The sequence below is a fragment of the Glycine soja genome, chromosome 14, assembly GCF_004193775.1.
Source record: "Glycine soja cultivar W05 chromosome 14, ASM419377v2, whole genome shotgun sequence".
Lineage (NCBI taxonomy): Eukaryota > Viridiplantae > Streptophyta > Magnoliopsida > Fabales > Fabaceae > Glycine > Glycine soja.
The window spans coordinates 17,518,239-17,543,087 of NC_041015.1; the positions used below are offsets into that span (position 1 = coordinate 17,518,239).

General features: G+C 32.1%; 1 pseudogene; it reads left to right on the forward strand.

Moving 5' to 3' along the window:
* Positions 1-1,184: 1,184 nt before the first annotated feature.
* On the forward strand, positions 1,185-4,352 carry LOC114384369 (annotated as a pseudogene).
* The last annotated feature ends 20,497 nt before the right edge of the window (positions 4,353-24,849 follow it).

Genomic DNA, 24,849 nt, shown 5'->3' on the forward strand with positions numbered 1-24,849 from the left:
CAAAGCCACAGAAATGGACGTTAGCTTTGTCGAATGGACTATGTTGTCGGCATTAACAACATTAGCATACCTAAAGTCATTCCTTCATTTATCTTTTTGCTACATGTTTTCTTCTATTGTGGCTTCATATCTCTCATAATCATACTAGAGCATAATTATATAAGTCGGTGCAACTCGACTCTAACTTCGAATTGACCTATCAATTCACTTACTCTAGTCTCATTGAGCATGCCAATTTTGTTGTCGCGTGAAATCAAACCGAAGATATTAACTTAAAGCTTCAATACGATTTCAAAATAATGTTCAAGCGATTGCTGTTAGAAAGGGATCTACTTTCTAACAATGGATTCCCAAGTCACTCTAAAAAGCACTTGGTGTAGGTGAAGTAGTTAACCTAGAAACTAACTAGAAAATGGTAAAAGGAAAAAACGGTAAAGAAATTCAAAAAGAACTCGAAATAACAAATGGCTGGTAAGTTGCCAAAAGATAATAAGTGGGAATAAGATAAATTGATTTTAATTCAAGTTGAAGGTCCTTTTTCAGCTACAATTTCAAATATTTATAGACTAACAAACTAATCCACATAAATTGGGATCTTATCACTAAAACAGAGTTTCACCTACTATTCTTCCTTGCTCCTAAAGTCTAGAAATCATATATTTTCTAACCCCTCCACTTAACTTTGACTCGTCAATCCCTATCTTGAGCTACTAACCATCTTTTCTTAATCTATTGGGCTTCCATTAATCTAAAGGTCCAATACTTATTCTGAAATCAACCTTCAATATCAAAACCTCATATGTCTTCGACAACCAATCGATTCCTCAAAAGGATCCCTTATCCATTAATTGTATTTAAATTTTGTTAAGTTACCGAATTTTTAAATTTTGTTACCAACACTAATTAATTACATTTAATGAGATTTTTCATCTCAATCATTTTTTTTCGTTTGCATAATTCATATCTAAGATCTTATTTGAGTAATCAAAGTTTAGTTTCACTATCATCATAATGATAAATAGTGTACCGAAATATAGCCTTAAAGCGACTATTTTTATGTCCGAATAAAAAAGAAAAGTATTTTTATGTAGTCTAATCAAAATTGGGATTTATATTTAATTTGGCCAATTGGCCTGGTAAGAACGAGGCAGTTCTACAGTTTCAAATATCAAATATAAATACATAAAAAGTACGAAATTACATATACACACGACTCATTAGTCATTGGCCATTGCCTTTGCACAGTTAACTAATAAGCGCGCGAACTACAATGGCTTCCATGAATTTATTCACCACCATTTTCCTTGTCACCGACGCCCGGAATCCGGCCATCTATTTTCCCCGGCGGTGGCGGCCCAACACTGTCCCTTTTGCCGCCTCTTCGCCGGCTTCTCCTCCCGAAATAGAGCTCGAGTTCGTCGGGGTATCATCTAACTAATCTTATTCCTACCTATGAAATTTAAGTTATACATCTCACATTTGTGCTTGTACTTTGTTCCTAATGTAGCATACAAATTCAGTTAGTTAATTGAAGTGGGGAATGAATGAAAAATGTGAAATTGTTGTTTGTTGTTGCAAGCCGAAAGCGGGAAGTGAGGGGTCGTACCCGTGGAGAAAGCGAAAGCAATAAGTGGAGAGAAGTTGTTGAGGAACATCATGTTGGATAACAAGATCGAGCTGTATGCCACCTACGTACGTCTCATACCACATGCTTTCAATCAACCACAACCACTAACATCTTTTGCACCACATTCTCAACTATGTACTAGTTTTTTTTTCTTATTTATTTAATATTTATTATAGATGCCAAGAAGTATTTTTTTTATTAAAAATATGAAAGTTATTTAACGTTTATATTTTTTAAGTAATTGAAAACAGAGTAAATAATTTATGCGCCGATAATGTAAAAAAAAAATATTATTATTCAATCATAAATTATTATGTATAATAAATTTATTTAATTTATAATAGTTACATCAAAAGTTATATTTATAATAATTTATAACTAGTTATAGTATAAAAATAATTACACTCAAAATACATAAAAATTAAACTCTTTAAAGCATATTGAATGTTTTAATATGCATTCTTAAAAGGTTTAAGCTTTTTCAATTTCCAACAAGCATATAGATTAATGGGTTAATTGGTGTCAGATTAAATTTAATGAAGTTTTTCGTGTTGTTTTCTAATTCGTATTTGAATCCTATGTACCATTTAAGTTTTGTCTTCCTTAAAATTCTAATGAATCAGATCTTTTACTCTGTTTTTATTAAGTTTAAAATGTGTCTCTATTTTTTTAAAACAAATGAAGTAAATTTTATATAAATTTCAGTTTTGACTTTTGATTGTTATTATAGATCATGTTTTCTAAATAGAGTAACTTTAGTCAACCCATTATAATATAATTGAGTATTAAAATTACATTTTAAAAAAAGACTAAATTATTAATTTGGTTCCTCTGTTTATTTAATTAGTTTAAAATAGTCCCTTTATTATTAAAAACTCCAACTTTGTATGAATTAAAATCAAATTTTGATATAGTTACAAGGATACGTACATGTTTAAATCATATTTATGTAGTAGTTGGAACTAATTTTAACTGCTTCAAGAACAGGGGAAGCTGATGAACTGCGGGGGAGGTGGTAGCTGCGGAACATGCATAGTAGAGGTAAGGAATTGTGTTAGTAGAGGTAAGGAATTGTGTTGTTCTCATGTTAACATGTCCATATGCATCGTAAGATGTTTGTTTGAAAATATCTTCTAACAAGTGCTTTAAACAATGTGTTAAGAATCTGACAAACAAAATACTTTAATTCTTATATAAATGGATTCTTGAAAGAAAAATCTTTAGAACGATACTCATTTTAAAAATTCAATTAATTCATTAAACATATTGTGTGTAATGTTGGCTCATTCATAAATCATTTGATTGAAAATGAACTATCTCAACTCTATACAGTGTTATGAACTATCTCAACTCTATACAGTGTTCTAACTTCTAAACACACCCAAGTATAGTTGGTCTTTGTCAATCAATAGGCATAACATATTGAGGTATGAATCTTGGATCTCGAGTTCTTCACAAGACATAATATAGTTCTAGTGTTTTTTACAAAGTAAATACAATCATCAATCTCTAATTGCACGTACATGTTGATTCTTTTGTTGCAGATTCTTGAAGGAAAGGATCTTTTAAATGAAAGAACAAACACTGAATTCAGATATCTTAAGAAGGCATGCTCCCTCTCCCTCTCACACTGGCACACACAAGGAACACTTTGTTCATGTCATGACTCAATTTTAACTGGTTTAATTCAAGTTGAACTGAATAATAATGGAATGGATGACATAACTGATTCACAATCACGGTTTAGCTGATTGGAAATTTTAACTGGTCCTTCTTACTTTTTGAGGGTGATATGATGGTAAGTTTTGAAATTTTCTGATCTTCTAAGCTTTAGCCATTTTAAACAGAAACCCGAATCTTGGAGGCTGGCTTGTCAAACTATTGTCGGAAACAAAGAAAACTCTGGCAAGGTATCTTTCAAAATCATAGTAGGTGTTCTGTGTGTAGCAAGAGTGGTGTCACGAGTGTAAGAGCACAGCATATACCATGATCATGATCTACTTTTATTTAATCGGATTGGATGCCAATTCACTACAACTACCATTAACATATCTTTTCCTATATGAAGTCAATAATGGGACCCTCAATGATGAAGACAATTATAGCATGTAGAAAGTATATTTGCATTTACTTGTCTCTTTCACCTTAAAATCGATGAAATTTTGTGAGTAGGGAATCTTTTTCTATTTGTTTAGATGTCTCAAAGAATGAGGCATAAAAATATTGAGAGCTCAAGTAATGATAATTACTTTCAAAATTAAGTTTGGTTTTTCTCATGTGCAATAGATCTAGTGGATTAACATATTTGCTATGATGACCTTTTAGGTTGTTGTTCAAAGGATTCCTCAGTGGAAGAAGTAATAGACCATGCTAAGCAGGACCTCTGGATTCTTAGAAAGAAGAGCTTCATATGTTCCTCCTCAATTTAACACAGTTTGAAGCAACACTACAAATCACTGATGCTTTCATCATAAATATATGGAAACTTTTGCTTTGGTTCTTAATGTAATCACGCAGATATCTGTATTGTATAATTTTCCTTCATGATTTGTAATGCTTGCCACTTGGTTTCAATTCTTTAGGTTAGGATACAAATCTTTGGCGAATAATAGCATGTGTGCTTTATCCAAAACCAGCCAATGTGCAGAATATGTGAAAAGAGTACATAAAGGACAAAACAACAAGCAATGCAATTTTGAACTTGTTTACATACTTCGTCAATGCATGATACATTGTGAACTAAGCTCTATTAGAGTGCAAATGACTCATTATCTTTGATGTGCAATTCCCAAAAAATGATGTCATCTTTTTCTTCAAACAAATTGATGAGGGACTTCCTTCACCACAGCAGCTCTCTCATGGCTAGATAGTAAGCTAAATCTGTTTAGAAAATTTCTGTTCTTATTTCTCCTTATATCTTTTTTCTTTTTTTACTTAATTGAAATTTCAATATCCTGCATAAATAGATAGTATTTGAAAATTCCCTTTATAGGTTATAGTACAATACTCCAAATTAGTCCCAAATAAAAGATCAATTTCCCATCCAATTAATTCCTTACTGATTTAGTGGAAATTCATGATCCTTCAAAGATGATTTTGTCCATTTTTAGTCCTACCACTAATATTCTTTGTTAACATGAACAAAGATATAAGGTTGGTTGATTGGTTAAGAAGGAGGAAAAAAGAAAAAGGTCGCAGATTTGATTATTCTTGCTATCAAAAACTAACAAACTAATAATTAATATTTGTCAAAAAAAAAAACAAACAAACAAACATAAACAAAGTAGATGGGACAGTATCACTGTCTTCACTTGATATTGCTCCATCAGCCATAAACCTGTGACATCCAGAATGCCTTGCTATGTATATCTCATAATTGGCATCCCTGTTTATGCCATCAAACTGATATGTTTTCATGGGGAGGAAATTTCGGCCATGGCAAGTTATTGCAGAACTTGTGTTTGTGATTCGTGATTTGAGAATTAAATCACCTCACTCCCTTCTCTTTATTTCTCGTATATATGTATGCGGTATGACCTCACTATACAAACAATTGATAGGGATGACAAGTATTTCAGTCTTGAGAAGAGTTTCACTTCAATTCTTCCAAGAAGGAAATTGGACCCATATATTTTTATAATTAAGTTTGGTTTTTATAATTACTAAATGATATTGTAGTTACATATGTATAAAAGAAAAGTATTCTTACGGATTTCGTAATTCACTTATAAATACTAAACATATATTTTTATACTATTTACGATATAAGAGTAAGTTTAGTAAATATGATAAAGCATTATAAAAAAAAAGGTAAATATGATCAAGGGTGCTACACCATGAGTAGGTATTTTTACTATCAAATGTCATATTGTGATGAGAAAATAAAAATAAATAAAAAATGTGAAGATGGGTAGATACGAAAATAGAAAGTTTATGACCTCTCTCAATAAATTTCTCTCTAATGACAAAAGTTAAAAAGAAAACCTAAGATCCACCAATATTTTTTGTTTTTCTCAACTTTCTCCTAAGCCAATTGAGCAACCAAGCATTTTGCTTCCCCTTCCACCTTTCTCCCTTCACTTTCTTCTCAGATTAATTCCTATAACATAGTGTGTATATTCTTTATGATGTTCCATCTAAGGCCACTTGCATGACACTCAAATTCATTTCGACAGAATGCGGTAGGACTACAATGATACGCATGACACAATTAATAAATTTTTTGAAACACTAAATGAAAAATTATACAATAATTTATATAATATTATATTTTGCGTTTATCTCTTCTCCATCCTATCATTTATTATATTTAAAATTTAAATTTATCTTTCTTTTCTCTCTTTCTATCTCTTAGTTTTATATTTTGTTGTATAATTTCTCTACAAATATATATATATATATATATATATATATATATATATATATATATATATATATATATATAATTTTTAAAAAATTTGACAGAACATGGAGCTTACAAAATTATATTGGAGCTGAATTAAGTTCCACAAGTACACAAAAAAATACTCACAAGAGTATGATTTACCACCAATAATTTTAATTTTAGTGCTTAATTTTATGAATTATAGAAAACTTAAAAAGAAATCATGCAATGTATCCACACTTGTTACAATGAATAAAATAATTTTAAAAAGTTGTTTATCAAAGTGTATATATATATATATATATATATATATATATATTATTAAAAAGTTAAGAAAAAAGTTTAAACAAAGAAGGTAGTTTGCTTTATGCTTTTTGCATGTCATCTGAACCGGTCGAAAATGATATTACGAGTTTGTAATTAAACTTAATAATTTATTGTGTTTGGTTACTTATTCTTTGGAAATAGGTACAATAAATATATAAATATTAAGAATTGGTTTCATGTTGTTATTATTCGTGACATTTTCAAGAAAGGATGTGAAAAAATAATCTGATTTTTTTATCAAAATTGAGTAATTTTTTAATTAATGTCCAAAATGGGTAAATTAAAAAAAATACAAAAATGGATAAGTTTTCTGTTGACAGTTTCATGTAAACATGTTTCAAAACAGACAAACATTCCATTCTAGGTAACACAACTGTGTTAAAACAAAATAAAAAACACTGGAAAAGAGAAATAGTGTTTTGGAACACTAGTTCTTGACTATGGACCCAATGTTTGTTTTTTCTTTCTCTCATTAATACAAGGACTTCTATTAAAAAATAGGAAGACTTCTATAAATTTGCACCATATATGGCGTTGTACCTATCTGGCTAACCCCAAAATCATGCATGTGACAAAGAAGAAGAAAAATGTCACATGAACAAAATGATAGAGGAAAATTGAAAAGTGAAGGTTGTCATCAGGTCTAAAATGGGAATATTGTCTTATGATTATCAATTAATCGGAATTTAAGAAGATAGAATGAGAATATCATTTAACTAAAAAAAGTGTTGGAACCAAAGACATGAATAATAAGATCCTAAGAGTAGCATAGTTTTGACTTTTGACTGTAACAAAAGTTACTACTAACTTTGATGGAATAATGAAGTTTATTGAGTTATACAAACTGAACTTGCATCCCATGAAGTGATAGGTATATTTGTTCTAACACGTTATCACAATATGGTCCAGGAATTCCAAAGCACAATTGACTTGCATCCAATGTCTTTTATAGAAAACTTGCATCCAACATTTTATATATCATAAACAAGTTTTTCTATCATCCAAAACAAACATGCCTAAAGCTCTCTTTTATATAACATTCTCTTTGTTTCAAGTTTATATTCGTATGCTCTTATCTTCTTTTTCTATCAACCAGGCGGGGTAGTTATGTTGTTTTTCACATATGCTGTTATTTTTAAATGCCTCTATTTAATGAAAAACATGATATTTTGAGTATAATTCTAACTCCTAATCAAGAGCAAGACAATTGTTGAGCCACATTACTAAGAGAGTAAAAAAAAAAAAAGAATGGTAAAAAAACAAGTTTAATTTCTCACTGTTGGGCAGCACTTGTTTTTGGGAAACCATCTTCTCTCAAAATGGAAGGAATGTGAAGCTTGTCTACATTCATTTGTTAAGTGCCTAGATAAGCAGGTCTGAGAACAGATGTTACAAGAAGTGAACAAACTTTCTTTCTCTCCTTGTGCTATGAACCTATCATTCTTTGGACAAAACTTATCAAACTTAAATAGTTGATCCTTTCTTATTTATAAGATCATATTGGTTTTTTTTTCTTTCAAAATTAACATGGAAGAATCCTTGTTTGTAATCATAATTGGTTAGTGGAACCATTCGTGTTGAAGGAGAATTGGGCGTAGTTTAAATTAACTTAACCCATGTATAACTTGTGTTCTTTTTTGCTTATGTTTCCCCTCCCATTTTTACTTAGTTTATCTTGTTAAAAACATAGTTTTGCAAAAGGTTTTCTCAAAATCATATACAGATTATTCAACCCTCCTTCTAATGTGTTTCTTGTTTTTTCAAGAGAAAACATTGAGGATAAAGTAAAGAGGAAAAATAGATATACTCCTTTTATGTCATTTAAGGTTGTTATGTAAAAATCAAGAAAGACAATAAATTTTCTTGATTCTAATAAAATAGTCATACAATTTTCATTTTTTTGTCCCTTTTTCTTCTCACTTCACAATAAATGCATGTGAAAATAATTAAATATTATAAAACAAGTAAGAGTATAATTAATAAAAGAGTAATTAATGTGATCTTGAACTTTGTAAATGACAAACAAATAAAAACAAAAAAAATAAAAAATCCAACAATTAAAAAGAAACAAAAGGAGTAATAGAGAAGGGAGATCAATGGAATTCATTAAGATTGAGTTTCACACAACAACAATCAATAAATTTATTGCTATTATCTCTGATTTTAAGGGTCATAGGTTTCAATCACCAATAGTCACATACTTGTTTTGTGGATAATTAAGACTAAGATAGGTAGAGAACTTGACGAGTCCAAACTGGTTTATTAAAAAGGTCAAACTTAAGTTTTTTTTTTTTTGAAATGTTTGTTTAAATAAAAAGCCAAGGTTTAAAAAACACCATATTAAACCTAACATGCTGAATTATTTACATACATATACTATAAATAATACATTATGTTATAGTATACATAATTATATATAATACATATACATATATTACACAAAATAATACAAAAATTGTCACTACTAGAAAATAAATTTTTAACATCGGTTTTTGTGAACATTTAACATTGATTTTAAACCGATATTGAAACTAACATCGTTAAAATTATCATTTTTAACACTATTTGTTGAAGTCCACTATACAACATTGGTTCTCCCCAAAACCGATGTGGTATAGTAGGAAATAGACCAAAAAATGCAAAAATAACATCAATTCTAAAAAAACCGATGTTGTAAGTACTATATAACATCAATTTTGGTGAAAACCGATGTTGTCTAATACTTACAAAATTGGTTTCTCCATAACCAATGTTGTTTTTGCTACTATACAACATCAGTTCTGATCAAAACTGATGTCGTATCATGCATTATAGCATCGAGTTTACCAAAACTAATGTTTTTTTTTCATTTTTTTTAAATATTTTATCTATTTTGTTAATACTACCCAAACCTGCAAATTGAAAATAGAACCAATCCATGCAGTATAATATATTATATTCAAATTATTATTGATTAAATACTATTAAATAAAGAACTTTGAAAGTAATGAAACAATAATCTTAATACATAAAATCATCTATAACCTAAGCTAAACATAAGTCTAAGAATTATAAAATTTCTTAAACACTACTTAGTGCTTCATTTTTAACTCTTAGTAAGCATTTTGCCCACTCAATGCAAATTGCATTTATTCTCTCTGGTTCCAAGGGGTCTTAGATCAGTAAAAAATTTCATGATATAATAAAACATAACTTAATCAGTGTAAATAATAACAACTATAACAAATGAAATTAGTTATGAAGTAAGCAATTATCATTTTCCAATTATCCTTGAAACCTCATAGGACTATGGTTGTTGATGGATTGACAAGTACATCAATTCGTCCCAAGTAGTAAAGTTAAAACAGAAGTCTGAGTATCGTATCCACAAGGACTTTGTTTGTACTTAGGTAGATGAATATTTAATTAAGAAAAAGATTTGGAAAAGGTAATAGAAAGTAGTAAAATAAATTGCTAAAAATTAAATCAAACAAGAAAAAGAATTAAGCATGAATTAATTAAGGATGAAAAAGATTAGAAAATCCAATATTATTGTAGAAGAAAATTCAAAAGATGAGAATGTTGAGAACTTAGCCTACCAGAGCTACCCCTTCATGTAACGTTAATGATTTTTATTTATTTATAATTATTCCAATTTATCCATGCATCTACTAATATACTCTAACTTTGGTCCCCCGCATAAAAGAGCTTAATTTATCTATTTTCTCTCCTAAATCTATTTGCAGAGATAAAATAGTAAATTGCATTAAGAATAGAGTTGTATAACAGGCTAAACAAAAATCAACCTATCCCTAGCAATGACTTTATTTAGATATTATTTCCCAGTTCTATTAGAAAATAATGTTTTCCAATGCTACCCCTAAAACTTACCATGCAAAATAATATTCATAAATAGATAGAAAGAGAAATTACATCAAGAGTAGTTGGCTGCCAAATTCCCAACAAAGGGGGTTTAGCCTCTCATTGTCATGAAAACTTTACAATTGCAAGAGGGAATTATTTAGTAAAGGGGGAAAAGATAAGAAAGGGAATGAAGGGAAGGAATGACTCCTAATGCTTGTTTCTCCTTCTTCTAGCCTTTGTCTTCCACAAGGAATTGTATTCTATTGGAATCTGTGTGTCCCTTTCTTCTTCTTTTATAGGTGTAGATTAGCGAGCTTCTTGCACTAAGCTTGACCTTACTTTTCTTAATTAGTCATGTTTTCCTTAATTATTCTTCTTTCCTTAATTAGTCATGCTTTCCTCAATTAGTCTTCTTTCCTTAATTAGTCATGTTTTCCTCAATTAGATTGTTTTCCTTAATTAGCTCTGTTCTCCTTAATTAACTCATTTTCCTAGGCTTTATTTTACTCACTAAGTATCATAATTCATCACTTTTAATATTCTCTGCACAAAAACTTAAATGATGTTAATATAACAATTATTTGCTAAAAAAAGGAAAAATTAGGAGAGAAAAATTACAAATTCCTATATAATTTAACCCCAAAATATACTCATAATTAGCATTTATCAATGTTTGACATCCAATGCATGATGTAACACCCACACTTGGTGTTTCCTCTTTGCTTATTACACTAAATTCAATCAGATGTTCAAAGTTATCCCAAAATTAGTGTACAAAGTAATAAAAATGTCATTTTGAAGAGATCGAGCATTGTTTAAATGACTTAATTTAACTCAAATCCATTTAGCAGTTGCCTTGGATTTACTTCCATGTTTGTCGTTGAATCCCTTCAAAACACTAGTTAAGAGAAACACGCATGTATATTGTACAATTAAAATATTAATGTCATGTACTAATCATAAAGTAAATGTGTTACAAGCTAAAATTGACCTGTTAATCATTCCTTTCAAGTACTTGTAGCGCTTACTCTGCAAGAAACAGAACTAGGCAACAACATTGTCCTTAGGACATATAACCAATAGTTGTCAATGTCCACAACACTAAGAACATTAAGTTATTATAATGCATGCATTATTTAAATTAATTTGTTCAGTTTTATTTACCCATTCAAATAGACTCCTAGGTAGACGTCTCTCTGTGAATTTTTCATCCATTTCTTAATATAATCCTAGATTCAAACTACGATTGCCCAGATCTTTGTATGGATTGTGGCTCAAAGAATCCATACACAGAAGCATTCCCTGATCGCAGACTTAACTCATTCATATGCCTATTTTTTGTTGAAATAAAGTAAACTATGCATCAATTTAAAACAATCAATTAGGTAATGGATTGTAATTTAAATTTACTTACTGTTAGACTATTAGCAAGTGAACCAATATCGTCGCAAGTTCTAGATTTTACACAAGAGATCGTCTCAACAAGGACTTGAGTTACTCAATTCCTCCGGATAAAAGTTAACATTTCAATAGTTATGTATAAATTTAATCGAAATATCATAGGTTTAACGAAAATAATGAAAGTAACAAAATAACAAAAATAATGAAATTAGTGTGACGAAAATACGTAAAATTACGGAAACAATTAAAATAGATTAAATAAATTCAAGAAAGACGTAGGATTGGATTTTATCAGTCGTACCCTCAATATCTTAATAAGATTAACATATATGAATCATTTTCTAACATCATGGATGCACACATTAAATTATCCTGAACCGATCCCTCGCATTCGAGAATCCTAAGAATATTTACTGAATATTGATCCCTTGCATATAAAGTAAATATCCCAACATTACAATCATAAATTCATTTTATTTGCAACCAAAACGTTATGCTATATTCCTAGCAATGTAATGTAAAGAGAATTCATTCAGTTCAAATTCTAAGAGTACTTTCCAATCAAACTTAAATCCAATTTCATGAAACTAGTGATCAAATAGAATTAAGCATTACGAACATAATGAAATCACCAATAATGAGTAGAAGAGATTCATATGTGTGTGTGTGTGTGTGTGTGTGTGTGAAATATCAAAAAAGATACATAAAGGTACGAAGATTACATCCAATCCTTTGGAGAAACTAGTTAATCAGTGTGTAGAGCACAACATCAATAGAAGAAATGATGAAGGATGCAATCCACGGTCATGAATCAGCAGCTCAACACCACTTCCTTTCTCCTTTAGCTCCCATGGTTGTGTGTTTCTTCCTCCTGGTTCTTCACTGGATTGCATAGCTATTTACAAAAAATGAGACAAGAGGTGCCGGACCAACTCACTCAAGCGAGCTACACTCGCCTAGGCGAGTTGGTTGCTTAATGCTAAAGGTACTCACTTGCCCAAGTGAGCTAAACTTGCCTGAGTGAGTTGCTTGCTCAAGTTTGAAGAAACTTCACTAGCCCAGGCGAGTTGGTTGCTAGCCTAGGCGAATGATACTCTGAAATAATGCAGAAATTACCTTTTTGCCCTTCAGTCTTGGCTTGGTTTCTAGATCCAACAAACAACCTCCAAAACATAAGAAATGCATGAATGGATCTTTCATATTTAAAAAAGCATTAATAAATGTACAATACATAAAAACAACTAGATTTAAGGAAAGTTTATAAGAAAATTATTACAATCAAAAGGTAATAGCTAACATTTTAATCCCAAAAATAACTAAAATATGGCACTTATCAACTCCCCCTAATCTAGAATCTTGGTTTTCCTCAAGCAAAGTATAGAAAACTAGAAATAACAGTAGTATAAGTATAATATAAATATGCTTAAAAAAATTATGAACATGCTTTGTAAAGAATCAACCTCCAAATTGATCAAAACAACATTTTTCAAAAAAACAACCATGAGAAATGAAAACACAAATATGAAATTCACAAAACCTACTAAGATTAAGATCAATTCACATTTTGTTTCTAAAGAACATAAGAGAAAACACCTGATTCACACAAATAGAGGAAAACCTCTCAAAGGTGTATAATTCTCACACATGCTAGTGTTTCATCTCAATTCCAATCACTGATATGTCATAAATCAATTTTGCAAATCATTTCTATTAAATCAAAGATAAAGTGCATAATCATCATGGATCATTAGGGCTTTTAGGGTTGGGCCTCGCTTGAAGGAAATCTTGGATTTTATGGATATTCAAACATACCTTGAGCATAGGAGAGCAACATAAAACAAGCTAGCATTTCAGAAGAATCATCACTTCCTATCCCTTCCCTTTTCAACCAAGTTATCACTACTTCCTATTCCAAAATCCCAACTCATAAAATTAACAACAACTTTGTATAGTTTATGCTAAAATGTACATAATTCAAACATTTGTTTATTCACAAAGAACTTGTTTCCCTTTTCTTTTTCTTTTCTTCTTTACTTTTATTTCTTTTCTATTCTTCCTTTTCTATTAAATATTTAATGTACCTTAATACCCACATTTAAAAATAGAGTATTTCCATCACATTACCCACCAAATGATAGAAATCGCCAACCAAACATCTTTGTTCTCCTAACCTAAGGTAAGGTACGAAACTTTTATCCTTGGTTAGTGTTGCAACAAAATATGAAGTGTTTGGCTCAAAAGGCTTGCAAATGGTAAAACAATATACATTGGGATAGTGGCTTAAAATGTAAAGAAAGAAAGAATTCCTAAATCGTATCCATGAATCATATGTTATGACAATTAGAAATTCATGCAAAATCAACTATAGAACATATCAATGAGGACCCTCAATGTAAAATTTGTGGTTGAACACAGTCACTAAAGCTTAAGGCATGTTTCCATGTTTAAATCAAATTAGTGTTTTGAAAACTGTTGTTTATCAAATCCATGCAAAAACATTTGAATTCATTTTGTTATCTGGGAAAGCCATTCATTGTTTTTCATTCTCAATGTTTCCAAAAATCACTTAGCTGTTTTCTGATCCCATCAAAAGCAAGTTTCAAAAACATTGGTTGCTGATTCTTTCCAAAGCATGTTATGCCCAAGATTTTTTTTTATATAATCTACAACTAACAGAACAAAATATATCAAAGCACGCGTAAATCAGTCAAAAACACAAACTCGCGTAAGTTTTCAAGAAAAAATCCATAAAAGTAAATAAAGTAATAAAGTAATGAAGTTTAATACAAATATATAAATAAACATAAAGAAAGACAAGTTCACAAATTTTTTACAATCATGGCTTAGGAGCTCAATCTCCTCTAATGAAATTGTCAATAGGATCTTCCATATCTTCATCCTTCTCTGCTCTTTCTCCTCTTGAAAAATAGGTCTGTCTCCAGGCCATGCAATGATAACTCTAACATAATAGATTATGAATTCAAAAACATAATTCGCAAATAAAGACTCAAGTAAAGTTCAGAAATATAAGACATAAGATTAAAGTAACACAAATTAAGACAAAATTTAGAAACATTGGGTTGCCTCCCAAAATGGCTTCTTTAACATCTTTTAAGTTGGATGTCATTGTTATGGCTCAGGTTCCATTGTTTCATCATTCATAATTCTTATCTTTTTGTAAGAAAATCCTTCACGAATTTATCATATGTTGTCATTTGCTCCAATGCCTCAAAAAAAGGAATGTCAATCTGCAGTCGTTTGAAAATGTCTAAGAAACACTTGAATTGTTTTTCCTTATTTTTCTTTGATGGAGCATGCGGATAAGAAAGATGCTTAACTGGTGAATGGTTTACTACAACTTTACCTTGGTTAGTGGCTTGTTTCTTTGATTTCTACTTCTCTTCTTCACTTACCACTTTCTCTTCCACTTTTTCACTAGTCATCACTTCATCATTTTTCTCTTTTTCATTTTCAACTCCTTCTTTATTCTTTTTCTCACCATTATCCTTCAAAGCAACCACAGTCCCCCACCTCATTATAATTGAATTACATTGTTCCTTTGGGTTAACCTGTGTGTTTGCTAAGAAAGATCCACTTTCATGCTCAGAGAGTTGTGTTGCAAATTATCCAACCTAAAATTCAAGATTTTTAATGGAATCCTCAGTTTTCTGCTGGTTTATGATGGACATATGCATAAACTTAGTTAAAGTATCTTCCTTCTTTGACATTTTATCCGACTGAGCTTGTTGTTATTGTTGTTGTTGTGGAGCCCTATTTGAAGGACCTACATAAGAATTGTTAGAAGGACCTACAAAAGAAGTCAGTGGGACTAGAGTATGTATTATTATTTTGTGGCCTCCAACCATAAGGCTGATTTGAACATGAGCTACCTCTGTAGTCTTGGTAGTTCCCTTGGAAGCTTTGTTGAGGTATGGCTTGATTCTGCAGATAATAGGCCTTCTCTTCCTGTTGGCAATCACCAAGTGCTGAACAATGGCCATTTTGATGGTCACCACCACAAAAGTCACATCTCAGAACTTGTTGAACTTAATGAGCTTGGTGTGTTTTCTGTGATCCACCTTGTTGAAATTGTTGAGGAAGTTGGCCTATCTGTTTTGTTAAGGCCTTTATTTGTTGAGTCAAGAGTTTTTTTGAGCCAAAATTGCATTCTGAGTATCCAGCTCCATCATACCTTTTCTTTGAATCAGAGCCCTATCATGGTGACTCTGATAATCACTGGCTGCAATGGAGTCAATGATTACAATTGCTTCCTTCGAGCTCTTAGACATCATAGTACCTCCAACTGAGGCATCAAGAATCATCTTTGTTTGAGGTTTCAAACCACTGTAGAAAATATGTAGTTGTGCAGCATCATTAAAACTATGGTTTGGGCACCTCCGCAACAAAGACTTGAATCTCTCCTATGTTTCACAAAGATGTTCATCAAACCCTTGGGAAAAAGTAGCGATGGCTGGTTTTGCACTGATGAATTTGGACGGAGGAAAGAACCTTGCAATGAATTTTTCCTCCACCTCTTCCTAAGTGTTGAGGCTTTTGTTTGGATGTGATTGGATCCATGTCTTTGCCTTACCTACCAAGGAGAATGGGAAAGCTCCGAGGTAGACAACTTTAACATCTTTGTCAAAAGCTCCTGTGGTACTGCACAACTCCATGAAGGTAGACAAATGTGTGTATGGATCCTCATGATTCATTCCAGCAAAAGGGTGTGAACCAATAAAAAATGTTGGCTTTAGCTCCACACCCTTCATGCTGAAAGGAGGAATGACTATGTTGTTGTAATTTTTTGGTCGTTGTTGATAAGCATAGTCACCAAGAGTCCTCCTTGGTGGTTTATTTCCTTCTCCTCCTCTTCATGCCATACTATCAATTACAAGTCGCTTTTTCTGGAGAAAGAGAAACAATAGAAGAAGATTCACTCGATGGCTTAGTGGTTGCTTATTTCTTTTTCTTCTTGTTCTTCCTTTTAGTCTTGGTAATTTTAGGATCAAATAGTGATCTATCTGCAGGAAATTTACCTCGCATAAAGGAAAAAGAACACACTACAATATACCATAAGCACCAAGGTTAGTGAAAATAAAATATAACAAGAGAGAATTTATACAAAATCAGGATTAAAGAAATCAATACAAAAGTAAAGAAATATAGCCTATCTAACTGAAAATTTAAATCCGAAAGAATTGGGTGGGCAACTCAAGTCCCCGGCAACGATGCCAGAAACTTGTTAGACTATGGGCAAGGGTACCAATGTCGTTGTAGGTTACAAATTTTTTAAAAGAGATCGTCTCCACAGAGACTTGAGTTACTCAATTCCTTAGGATAAAAGTAAACAGTTCAATAGTTATGTATAAATTTAATCGAAATATCATGTTTCAATGAAAATAACGAAATATCATAAATAACGAAAATACCAAAATTAGTGCATCGGAAATACGTAAAATTATGGAAACACTTAAAATACATTAAATTAATTTAAGAAAGACGTAGGATTGGATTTCATCGGTCATGCCCTCATTATCCTAATAAGATTAAGATATATGAATCATTTTCTAACATCATTGATGCACACATTAAATTAGCCTGAATCGATCCCTCACATTCGAGAATCCTAAGAATATTTACTAAATATCGATCACTCGCATATGAAGTAAATATCCCAACAATGCAATCATAATCTCATTTTTTTTTTGCAATCAAAATGTCATGCTCTATTCCTAGCAACATAACGTAAAGAGTAAATTCATTCAGTTCAAATTCTAAGAGTACTTTCCAGTCAAACATAAAATCCAATTTCATGAAACTAGTGATCAAATAGAATCAAGCATTACGAACATAATGAAATCACCAATAATGAGTAGAAGAGATTCATGTGTGTGTGTGTGTGTGTGTGTGTGTGTGTATAATATCAAATGAAATACATAAGGGTATGAAGATTACATCCAATCCTTTGGAGAAACTAGTTGATCATTGTGTAGAGCACAACATCAACAGAAGAAATGATGAAGAAAGTGATCCACGACCACAAATCGGCAGCTCAACGCCACTTCCTTTCTCTTTTCCATCACCTAGCTGCATGCTTCTTCCTCCTGGTTCTTCACTGCTCTCTTTTCTCTGGTTTGCATGTCTATTTATGGAAAATGAGACGAGAGGGGTCAGACTAACTCACCCAAGTGAGAGGCACTCGCCCAGGCGAGTTGGTTGCTTAATGCTGAAGGTACTCACTCGCCCAGGCGAGTTGGTTGCTAGCCTGGGTGAATGGTACTCAGAAATAATGCAAAAATGACCTTTTTGCCCTCCATTCTTGGCTTGGTTTATGGATCTAACAAACAACCATCAAAACATAAGAAATGCATGAATGAATCTTTCATATTTAAACAAAAACATTAATAAATGTACAATATATAAAACAATAAGATTTAAGGGAAGTTTATAAGAAAACTATTATGATCAAAAGATAAGTACTAACATTTTAATCTTAAAAATAAGTAAAATATGGCACTTATCACTTACATAATCCATAATTAACAGCGATGTTCAGACATTGACCACCGTGTGATATTTTCTCAAGATATCCATGTTTTATGTACAATGGGACATTATCATTATACACACCAAATATAGTTGCATCCCACTATCCCACAATATATGGTATCATCTTCAAGTTTCGGCCTATAATAGGATGTACAATTCCCTGAGACTGCATCTGGCTGAAGGACAACAATAGTTGTCTCGTCACTTTTTCAGTGATTGACTACTCCTACTTGTCCTTGATATTCTATGTTAGCTCATCCTTAATATTTTGTTTGAGTCGATCCAGCTCTTCAGGGATGATCAACATAGATGTGCGGGAGCCTGCTGAAGTTGGTCCAAAGTATTGTTTGATCTTCACACTTACTCCAATAGTACGAACACGATCAGGGTGCTCTGGTCACCTAATCGCAGTAGTCAGTACATCCTGACATCCATGGGCTACAAAGCTACCCTATGCGGACTGCTCTTCCAGAGAATCTTACAACCAACAAAAAATGAAACTAATTACGAACTATTGTTGTCATTATATATAGAGACAATTGAAACTAAAAATTAACTTGCAATCATATCAGCAATTTGGAGTGTTGCTTTAGATGTCATCTAACCCAATTTTTTTAGGCGAGCTAGCTTCCACTTCACATGTCGTCAAATGGGAGACAAAGGATCAACGACTACTTTAGTGCTCCTAGATTAGGCTGCTTTCTCCAATTATTTCTTTTGTTTTTCCTCCATTAATTTCTCTTCAAGATAGTCATAACCCCCATGAGACAACACGTGATAAGCAATATTTTGTTTCAGGATGGATAACACCTCCTTTCTAACATCCTATGAGAATTAAACACTATGTCAACAAAATGAGCTTCAAAATAATACATGAATGTGAATTTCAAAAACAATGGAAGTCAACTAAACTCCCATGAAGGGTTTCTATGGCTTTAACAAAATTGGTTCCACTTCTTTTTGTTGATACCGTACTTCTCATAGACTGTGTCATCGCCATCATCCTTGTCATCTGCTAGAGCTCATTTGGAGGTCAAATCCGACCAAATTTCCTTCATCGCTCTCCTACAATATGGAGGATTTTCTTCTTTGTCCTTTTATCGGACGCTTCTAGAATATCAAATTCAGCCTCAGATACAAAAACACATGTGTTAGTGAATAACAACAACATAAGTAAGTTAATACAAGCAATTACAATAACATACAAGGTTTAATTGAAATATCTAAATGTCCTCCCAAATCAAATCCTTATAAGAATCAAGAACCTATTTCCAATTAATATATGTAACATCCACTTTGTCTCAAGCGATGACCCCCAAATACGTCCTTAATTTCTTTTTGTGTGGACCATCACCTTTCTCAGTGGTAAGATCAACATGAACCACTGGTATCTCCACCCCCACAGGTCTGGCAGACAAGGATCTGAGTTGTGTGGCTTTTCTAATCCTCTTCAACATAAACGGTGAAGGTGTTGACTCAAGAGGAGGGGAGCTCAGTGGTGTAGCCATCTGCCTGTTAAAAAATAACATTAATTAAAGTCAACTCAAAAGTATAGTAAGTTATGTAATTGTAAATATGGAAACAAGTATATAAAAAATGATTACATTATACGATGTTAATTAATTCTCCTTCATCAGGATCATTATGATTTTCTTGGACGTCATCGACTTTTTCTTCTCCATAGTCGGTATGCATGTATGTGGAGAAAAGAGTCTGACAAGTATCAAAGGTTGAATCATCATCTTCAAGATTAACACCAATGGTTTTTTCATGTAGAACCATTTACAACTTTGCATCACAAAGATCTTGAACATAAAACACCTATTTAACTTGTTCTATCGTGATGAAAGGCACAATTTGATGAGCAAGCTTCTTCAGATCTACCAAAGTAAATCTGAAATCATTGGTATGCATACTAATATTGCTATCAACCTACTTACACTTTAAAACACACACAGTGAATTTAACATAATTAAGCTCCTAGATTTCTTCAATGACTCCAAAGTAAGGAATGGATGTTAGACAGGGATTGTCATCATTTACAGTAGCAAAGTGTTGGGATTCATCCTTAAGACTAACCCCACTATTTTGCATTATACTCTTGTCATCTTGTGATTTGGTGTAAAATGAATACTTGTTGATATCATATCCCTGCCAACTTTTAACATTTCTTTTAGGCCCATCTGTTAACTTCCTTGTTGTTTCAAAAGCATTCTCGTCACCAAAGATTATATCTTTAAACCAATTTAGGAAAGTCTTGTTATCCTCTTTCAACACCCTATTCTTTGTAATTTTTGGATTACTTTCCTTGACTAAGGATTCATGACGAACTATGTATGGGATAACTACATTACTATTATTCAATATATACAAATGAGTTTGATTCAATTCCTCTGGACTTGGAGTTATAACATACAACCTTCTTAAACCCTTACCTCACTCTTTCATCATGTTGAGACTCGAGAAGCCCAGCAGGTTTTGCCTTTTCAATGTATTCTAAACAAAACTCAATATTTTTTTTTTGTAATGTACCTTTCAACAATGGATGCTTTAGAATAATGTAGATTCTTGGTATACCCTTTTAAGATCTTTAAGTATCACTCAACCAAGTACATCCACCATAAATAAACGGGACCATAATTTAATTTCCCTCACCATATAAACAATTAAGTGAACCATGATGTCAAAAAATGAAGGAGGAAAATGCATCCCCAACTAAGATACTAACAACCTCATTTTCCAAGTCATCTAACTTTAGAGGATCAATGACTTTGCTACATATGGCACTGAAGAAAAACACAGGTGAGTTAAGGCATATCTAGCTTTGTTAGGCAAGATGTCTCATATTGCCACAAGCAAGAGTTATTGCATCAATATGTGGCAATCATTAGACTCTAAGCCAACTAATTTTAGATCTTTCACCTGCACAAGACTCTTAATATTTGAAGAGTATCATTGTGGCACTTTCACACATCGCAGACACTAACAAAAACTTATCTTCTCATTTCTTGACAAAGTATGACATGCTAGAGGCAAGTAGATTTTCTTGCCATCAAACCTTGGATGTAATTGGTCACGTATACCCATCTCAGCTAGATCTTGACAAGTATTCAAATCATCCTTTGTCTTGCCTTGAATGTTCAGAAGCATGTCGATGACACTATCACTCACATTTTTCTTCACATGCATAAAATCAATACAATGTCTGACATCTATATTGAACCAATGTGGAAAATCAGAATATCGACTTCTTCTTCCATATACAAGTTTTACTTATCAGCTTCTTTTGGGTCTTTCCAAATATGGTATTGTGTCCTCAACTCGCTCAAAAACCTAGTGACCTATTAAAGGTATCAGGGCAATTTCATGCTACTTACTTCCATTAAAAGCTTTTTTCAATCACCGGTAAGGGTGATACAATTTGAGAAAATGTTGATGCCAAGTGTACATAGTTTTTCTTCCATGTTTTAGTTGTATGTAGCTTGGCCTTTTTCATAAATAGGGCATGCATGATGGCCTTTAACACTATATTCACTCGAATTCCCATATGCTAGAAAGTCATTAATGGTAAAAAATACCATTGCAGGAAACTTAAATGTCTCATTTCGATTCCCATCAAACACATCAACCCCCTCGTCCATAACTTTCTTGAGTCTTCAGTCAAGGGACTTAGAAAAACATTGATGTCATTTCCTGGTTGTCTTGGCCCCGATATCATCATAGACAACATCATGTATTTTTGCTTTATGCACAACCAAGGAAGCAGGTTGTAAATGACAAGAAAAATAGGCCACGAACTATGCTTAGTGCTTAAACTACCAAAGGGATTCATTCCATCAATAGCAAGTCCAAGCCTAAGATTTCTTGCCTCTTTCCTGAAATCTATATACAAATGATTAATTTTCTTCCATTGGGAAGAATCAACCGGATGGCGGAGCATTCCATCACACTTTCTCCTATCTACATGCCAAGTAAGGTCTTTTGTGTCATCTTCATTAGCAAACAAACACTTAAACCTTAGAATAATAGGAAGATACCATAAGACCTTCACTAGGGGCCTTTCTTTGTGCTTTCATTACCACTACACTTGCCATCATCCTTCGACTTGTACCGTGATACCCCACACCTGGGGCATTTATGTATTTCTTCAAAATCATCTCTATACAGTATGTAATCATTAGGGCATGCATGAATTTTCTTATACTCTATACCCATCGAACACAGTATCTTCTTCGCCTCATAGTAACCTTTTGACAACGTGTTTTCTTCTGGAAGTATACTTTGCACTACCTTAAGCAACTGAGTGAAGCTTTTGTCACTCCACCCATATCTAGCCTTCACATTAACAAGACTTAACACCATTGACAATAATGTCAATGACTTCTTGTACCATGGATACAAAGACTTCTTCGAATCACTTTCCAATATATCATACAAAAGGGCATGTGCTTGACGAATAGACTCTTGTCCAAGATCATGAATCATATCCTTTAATCGATTGCCTATTTCTACATCAACATGCTTAGTTTGAGACCCCATTTGCATGTCTGTCAATTCATCATGTCATATCCATGTTGTAAAATTCTTCTTAATCCCATCATAGAGAAGAAGTTCATGTATGTCGTCTTCTACTCGTCATCACCCATTCAAATAGTTAATACAAGGACAAAAATATTTCTCATCCTTATCTGGTCGAGTTCTTTCTAAGACAAATTCTAAGAACTATTCAACCCTTTCCTCATACATGGCTCATGCAACTTGCATTCATTCAAATTCTATCCATCTAATAACTCTATGATACTCACAAAGTTGTTCCATGCATGAAAACCTCATTTTTTTCATTAAAGGTGTGGCCTTATCCCATTCAAGAAGACATTTTTTATAGTAGATTCATTTTTTCGCATTGATCTCCAAGTACACGACATGAAAGCGGTGACATGAATTCCACCACAATCAAGTATGCACCCAGAGAACAAAGAAAAATGAATTATACTGAGATTTCATCAAATTTAAGAAAACAAAGTTAACCTATACATATGAATCTACTATAAAAAGTGGCTCTTCCCAAACTGTTCAAATGAACAAGATTTAATACAATGATTAATCCAAACTATCTGAAAAAATCATTATATTGAATTTCAAACGAAAACTAAGATTCACTCATAATGAACATAACTTGTATATAACTATGAACATATACTAATATCATGCTAAAATACCTAGATGCTTTGAATACTATGCAGATATATAGATTTCTCTAAAGCACAAAGGTGGATGATTAATTTTGTAATTGTGTAAGGATGTCAATTAATGTTTCAATGATTTTATTCACTAGTCCTTGCTTAGAGTAATACATCTACATCATTATTCCTCAAAGGAAAATAATGTAAACTTAATGTATCCCTTAAATGTTTACTACCAATATAGAGAAATTGTTGAGAAACCATCTTCCCTTGCAATCTTGTTAGTATTACTGTGCATTTTTAATTGGATGTGGTTGTTTTTGACGTGATTGTGGAGTTTCTACTATACTGAATATAATTAATTCAATACAAACAATTGTAGAAGCAAAGCTTCCAAGATTATTTTGATGATGCCAAAGATTACCAAAGATTGTTCAAACAAGATTAAAGAAATAAAAAAGATTCAAGTGAAGATTTAAGAGAAGACTCAAGATATGCAGGAACCTCAGGAAAAGCATCAAGATAAGTATAAAAAGAATTTTTCAAAGAAAAGATTGAATAGCACAATTTGTCCAAAAGAATTTTTCGAAGAAAAATCTTACCAGAGTTTTTACTCTCTGGTAATCGATTACCATGAGACAATAATCGATTACCAGAAGCCCAAAACAGTTTTATAATTGTTTTACAAAGTAGTAATCGATTACCATGAGCATGTAATCGATTACCAATGTTTTTGAATGTTGAATTTCAAATTTCAAGAGTCACAACTTGTGATAAAATATTTTCAAACTTGTGTAATCAATTACATAACATTTGTAATCGATTACTAGTGTTTCTAAATGTTGGTTTTCAAATCTAAACATGAAGAGTCACAATTGTTGATGTGTAATCGATTACACTATAATGGTAATTGATTACCAGTGACTGGTTTTGAAAAATAAATTGCCAAGAGTCACAATTTTTAAAGTGACTGGTTTTTGAAGAATTTGCCAAGAGTCACAACTTTTAAAGTGACTAGTTTTGAAGAGAGTCATAACTTTTAAAGTGACTAGTTTTGAAGAAATTGCCAAGAGTCACAACTTTAAACATAGTTTCTTCAAGAGCCATCAAATGGCTATAAATATGTGACCATGGCACAAATTTTTTAACTGATTTCATTCATTCATTCATTCTAAACATCTTTCTAAGATTTTTTGTTCAATACTTGCTTTGTCAAGAAAATTTCATTGGGCAAAAACTTGTGCTATTCTATTTTCCTCTCCTCCTCCATTCTTACAAAAAGCTTTTCAAGAGACCGACTCTTGGTGACTATTTTCAAGAGACGGTCTACTTGGTTAAATCATTGGACACAAAGGAGTAACGTCCTTTGGGGTTCATTGTAAGAAGTGGGATTTACCTCTTGGTTGTAATCACTGAACGCAAAAGAGTAACGTCCTTTGGGGTTCATTGCAAGAGACGGGTTTGTCTCTTGGTGTAAACACTGGACACAAAGGAGGAAAGTCCTTTGTGGTTCATTGCTTGTAAAGGATTTTACA